We start from the raw sequence: 6094 nt of genomic DNA, 5'->3' as shown, positions 1-6094 counted from the left end.
CGACAATGTAGTTAGTCGTACAACGAGTCGGTAAATTACCTTTTTAAAGCAAGTAATCCTGTTAGGTTAAAAATATCAGAAAAGTGTAACGATCTAATTGAAAGTATGAAACATGTTTTTCAATTTTTCACGCTCCAATTAGCATCAGTTTAATGTTGATAATCTTTAGCCTGGACACACATAAAACTCAAGTAAGATAACTTAATATTCAGGTGGCCTTCGTTAAAATAAATTATTATTTCATCCTTTTTTCACATGTTTAGGAGCTGCGTTTTGCAAATCAAAATGGGTATCGATGTAGCTCTTAGTAAATCTGAATAATCAAGAGAGAGTGCAACTAACTCAAACCCTTAAACTGAAGAGTATGATTTGCATAAAAATATTTATAAGGAGGTAGACAGAAAATGGAATCCCGATTTGGGTTCTAATTAAGTTAAACCCAGTGCACTGGTAAGAAATAATTCAAAAATTCGCTTGTTGGGTAAATCCTTGCTAACTGACGCAAGAAAATCAGCCAGTAGTGATAATTCGAAGTTCAATTGGTTGTTTAATAAGAAAATAGATGAGGAAGAAGAGAAAGATAGAAAAGATAAGAAAATTAAATTCAAAGATAATCCGACACCTAAAGAAGAAAATGATAAAAGTGATGATGATCGCGATGAAAATTGAACTGGAAAAATCTTCCGATATTCAAAAGATTCTCCTTTAATAAGCGATAGCATAATGAGCGATGTCATAATAAGCGATATCATCATGAGAAAAGAGAGGGATGTTGTTAAAACATTACGCGAGTATCAGAAAAATGTAAGATGACTACGAAAACGCTTGGTTATGAAACAAATGGCAGAAGTAACACCCATGAACGTCTTTCATCCGTCCATGCCCTCAAATGTTAACAGCTACTGGGCCGTCAATACAACAATCCAGAGTTTTACGACGTGAAACAAAGCGTTTTAAACAATAACCATCTTGTACATGATAACCATCTTTTACACGATAATCTTCAAGGGGGGGGGGGGGGATTAAAACAATAGTGATGATTATAAGCACTTAAGTTTAGATGTTAAAAGTTCGAATGAATGCGATGATATCAATGACAACAACCCACGGTTCAATTATTGGAAAAGACACTAAACATCATCATGCAAGATCTAACAATGAACCATACTACGAATACCTTTATCACGACCAAAGGTTTAGAATCAGTAACGAAAACAAGACTGCATTTCATGAGAGTCATCTTAAAAGAAGTTAAGACGCTTGAGAATTTAAACGTAAGAACAAACCTGTTTATGAAAACAATTTGGAATCCTTTAAAACAATTGTTAAAGAAGTAACAAACTATGCAAGCAGCAAATCCGTATTTTATTATTTACTTGAAGTTAACAACTTACACCCGCATGGCGTTGCAAAGCGCAATCGAAAAGTGAGGTGTACAACCAATGGACTTGTTTACGTTTACAACAGCGTTGTTAACAAGAAATATAGCGAAAATAAAACTTATGTACACAAATCTAAAAGTCCTCTACTCTTAAAAATCATGAACAACTTGATCTGATTAAAGACGCGTTAAAATCTAACTTTTCAGAATGCGAAAAATATGCGTTTACCGAGCGTTAAAAGCCACGTCGAAGCCTGATTTGTTCTATTCCGCTCGTTTACTCCAAAAAGTTGGCAAAATCGGTTCAGCAAACCGATTCTAACGCAGATTATATCATAAAAAGATTCCTGAAAAGTAGTGACGGAAACAAAAGGTTAGAGCACTTCCTGAAGAATGAGGTCTGATGATGCATTTTTAGAACTTACAAACAATTTAGACAATACAAGGAAGAAGAAGAAGAAGTTAAAACTCAAACAAAATTAAAATTAAAAATCTAGAAGCTGAAGAACTCGGTATGAAGCAGCTGTTTGCTAAAAAAAAGCAACTTAAAAGAAAAAAAAAAATTTACGAAGATTTCTCTGTATCTGGGAAAACAGAAGAAAATCCTAGCTATCGTTCGTTATTGCATTTTGCTAATGCCATTGATAAACAGAGAGATAATGAAACGACTCATCAAATTATGCGTGGTGATAATGCACCCCCTAATGAAAATTTTTATGAAACGATAATGTCAAGTAAACAAGCAAATTTAAACAAAACATTAATAATACCAATAGTCGAGAATATAAAAGTTTATATTTCTCCAAAGAAGATTGCATAGCATCAAAATAAGTCAAGAAATACGATCATTTCGAATATAATCTTAGGCAAAAACACAGCTACCAATGGGGACTTTTTGAGCACCATGAATTAACTCCGTTAAGTACGAAAAACAGCCTACAGTCTTCATAAAGCGTGGCAAAAACTCCACCATCTTAAATACAATTTTCTTAGCCAAACTATTTTGACACAGTAAAAGCTTTTACAACAAAAATTGCAATCCGACATCGTCATATTCAGCTAACGGCGTAGAAATTATGTGCCTCCTTATAACGATTTACACCGAAAGTGTCAGAATTCCCCTTATTAATCACATTCTCAATTCCTTTAAAATTGGGATCTCAACAGTACTTTCTGCTTCAAATGTCAATTACCACCACTATCGTCCTTACATAAAAAGTAGCTGGTGAAAATCTTATTAATGAATACCATGTCCCTGTTGACTTTTTAACTTCATATTCGCCTGGTACTCATTGGCCCAACAAGACCCAACAACAACCCAACAAGAGTATTACTGATTTCTTTGAGTACCATTTGTAAATATTACTTTTACTTTTAATATACTTAAATATTACCACACAATGTTCAAAATTGTGAATTCGTATGAAGGAAGTGTACACTTAATGACAAAGTTGTAAGCTCACCATATCTCTACAAAGACCAAGACTTAAATCAAATAGATAACCGATGTAAAGAGCATAAAATTGGCTTCATTAAAAATGATAATTTATTTAGATGAGAGGAGTTTTTCACATTAAAAAAACATACCATGATTTTTAAGTTTTTTGATGATAGCCATCTTGGAAAAAATATTGGAAGGCATAGGGTCACTAATTCAAAAATAACTTAGAGTTATTCTAGTCCCAGGACAAAAAGTCCTATAGAACTTCAATAAACTTTTGAAACATATGGCCTATAGAAATTCTATAGGGTTCAATAGAATTTTTATTAAATCTCTGCTAATTTCTATAGAAATTCCTATAGAACTTTTTTTTTTTTTACACATATTATTTTAAAACAAAAGTTTTATAGCAAGTTCTATAGAAATTAATAGACATTCTATAGAAGTTCTAAAGAATTTCTATAGAATTTCTAAAGACCATATGTTTCAAAAGTTTATAGAAATTCTATAGAACTTTTTGTCCTGGGGTGGAATAGCTGATTTCAGATTAAGGTTTGATTTTTTGTAAAGAATGATGGAAATGGTTGGTCCGACTTAATTTAAGTAACGCTATACGTATTTGGCAGGTGAAGGGAAGGTGAGGTGAGGGAGGGTGACAAGTAAAAATTATTACCTGCGTATCTTAAATATTAAACGTTTTTACACTTTTACTTTGTTATCATTACTATATTCTTACTATATTCTTAATATTCTAATATTCTTCCTCTTTCGTTCATTTTAGTGCTATAAATGAAACGATGACAGTAAAAGTAAAAAACAAAAAAAAAAACAAAAAGAAAAAACGTAAGTTATAGCTTTTTCTAATTTTTAGTTTCAAACTGCGCCTGTCCTTGTCTAGACTTGTGGTCTACAAAGCAGACTTAAAACTACCGCCAAAAAAGCATTGACAACAAATACAAAAGAAACATGCCGCAGGGGTGCCAAATTATTAACTTTGGAAATTCTATTTTGCTAACTATATAAATCAATATGACCGAATCATTTTTATAAAGCAATAACAAACTTGTTGCTGAAAATGCATAACAAGTACGAGTTCTAATTGCACCAAAGGTTTTGTAAGCTTTTAGATTATGCGTAGATTTTGATCTACGTATATTTATGCTTCATTTAATTTCAGCATTCAGCATTCCTAGATCATATCACCATGAGGTAGTGGATCTGTATTTATCATACTTTTTTTTTAAGCTTTTATGTTCTGTTACAGGAAGATTGTCAAAATCAGCATCTGAGTTTGTGAATCTTCAAGATAAATGTAATAATTAGGATGAAGAAGATCTGCAACATTAGTAGCCATCTCTCGAGTATCTGCATTACTCAGAGGCTAAAGTAACACAAAATTGAATTCTTCTGAGTGGTAAGCATCTTTTCTTCCCCAAGTTTTCTTTTTCTCTTATTACGACCAGATTCAAACTTTCTCCCACTCCTAGTTACTGTCTGATGAGTTTAATGCAGTAATTTCCTTTTGCGCCAACAGGCTCCGCTATGAAATACTTTTTATGTGATCCCTAATTCATCAAAACCGTAATCAAGTATTTAGATTGGTGATAGTTACAAAACCGATTTTGTTCGTTGTCATAGTGAAAAACACGTGGTGTTGCATATAAAAACGATTCAAGATGGTTACAATTTCCACTTAATTGGTAAATCCAGTTTCTGGATAAAGCGTTAATTAGACGAGTATAAAAAAATGGTAAAGAATTTATAATTTTGTTTGTTATATAACATTATATGTTTTGATTAAATAGGCACATAGCTACTTTCTTATTTTTTTGTTTACTCTAGCTATATTATTTACATACTAGTTATTTATGCATTATACAGTTGGTTACCAAAAAGCAAAGTAAATGATTTATGTTCATAATGTATATAATTTATGGTAAAAATCTATACAATTTGTGTTCTTCTATAAAAATTCTTACTTCAAAGGGAATATCGTTGTTTTACTTAGAATTAAATACAAAAGTTTTCATAATGATGTTCAAAAAATAATCGATAGTAATCTTCCATTTGTTAAAACACGAAAAAGAAGGAAAATAGATCAATGTCCTATGGAGAGTGTTAGAAAATTGAGAAAGGAAAGATAACATATTTGCACTAAACTATAGTTCAGGGCAGAGCAGTTTTGCCTCCATTGCCTTTTATTAACAAACTTTTTTTTCTCTATGTAATATAGGGAAAAAGATGATGATGATGGTGATGATGATGATGATGATGATGATGATGATGATGATGATGATGATGATGATGATGATGATGATGATGATGATGATGATGATGATGATGATGATGATGATGATGATGATGATAATGGCAAAAATCTGACACCTGCAAATAATTTTCTTCCTTCTTCTTCTTGTCAATCTATACACCTTATACTTGTTGATGTAAAGAAGAAGACAAGAAAAATTAGAAAGAAAGCAAGTTTAGTATCAAGATTAAGGGTGATCGCTTATATGATTTATGTCATCTTTCATGAAGATATGGCATTTTTAGCTTTATAATTTAACAAATTCTTTCCTTTAGGTGATGCTTTATTTTTTTGAATAATCACTTTACTTCTATAAACTTGAAAAAACTTTATAAAAAGAAATAAAACACAATCTTAAAATAACGCATTTAAACTTTTAAATTTAAAAGTTAAAATTTTTTGTTCAAATGTTTGTTTTAATTACCAATATTATACTTCATATTAAAATACTTTTGGTTAATTACCAATGCTATACTTCATGTTAAAATACTTTTGCTTAATTTGGTTTTGTAGAACCTCTTCATGAAATAGCACCTACAGTTGGTGGGAATGGTGTGCAATCAGTGTAGGAAAAGTACATTGCAGAAGTATGCATTTCTCTCATCCCTTTTTCCTTTTTAATTTCTAAATGTTATCAGATACTTGCAAATAGGAGGCATGCGTTTGTTGATTATATTACTGAACTATTTTCTAATGTGCTTTACTTCTTATACTTAGATTCAAGGTATAATATTTATTGTGGGTTCTGTAAAAAAAAAAAGTTTTATTGATGAGCCAAATGATGGTTTAGAAAAGAATAATTTTAGTTTTATAAGTTTGTGTTAATATATTTGGTCTAGGAATTAATTCGTGCGGTTTTTAATTGAAAATTGAAGGTTTATTTCAAAAACTTAATGGATGAGAACATTAATGAAAATAGTGTCCATCGCTAGTCACTACTTTTGCCCATCTTTCCGGCAATTTA

Source organism: Hydra viridissima, unplaced genomic scaffold (genome assembly GCF_058129835.1).
Source record: "Hydra viridissima isolate aposymbiotic clone 2 unplaced genomic scaffold, HvirCarnegie_v1 scaffold_14, whole genome shotgun sequence".
In the NCBI taxonomy this organism is placed as follows: Eukaryota; Metazoa; Cnidaria; class Hydrozoa; order Anthoathecata; family Hydridae; genus Hydra; species Hydra viridissima.
Note: the sequence above shows the minus strand (reverse complement) of the source record.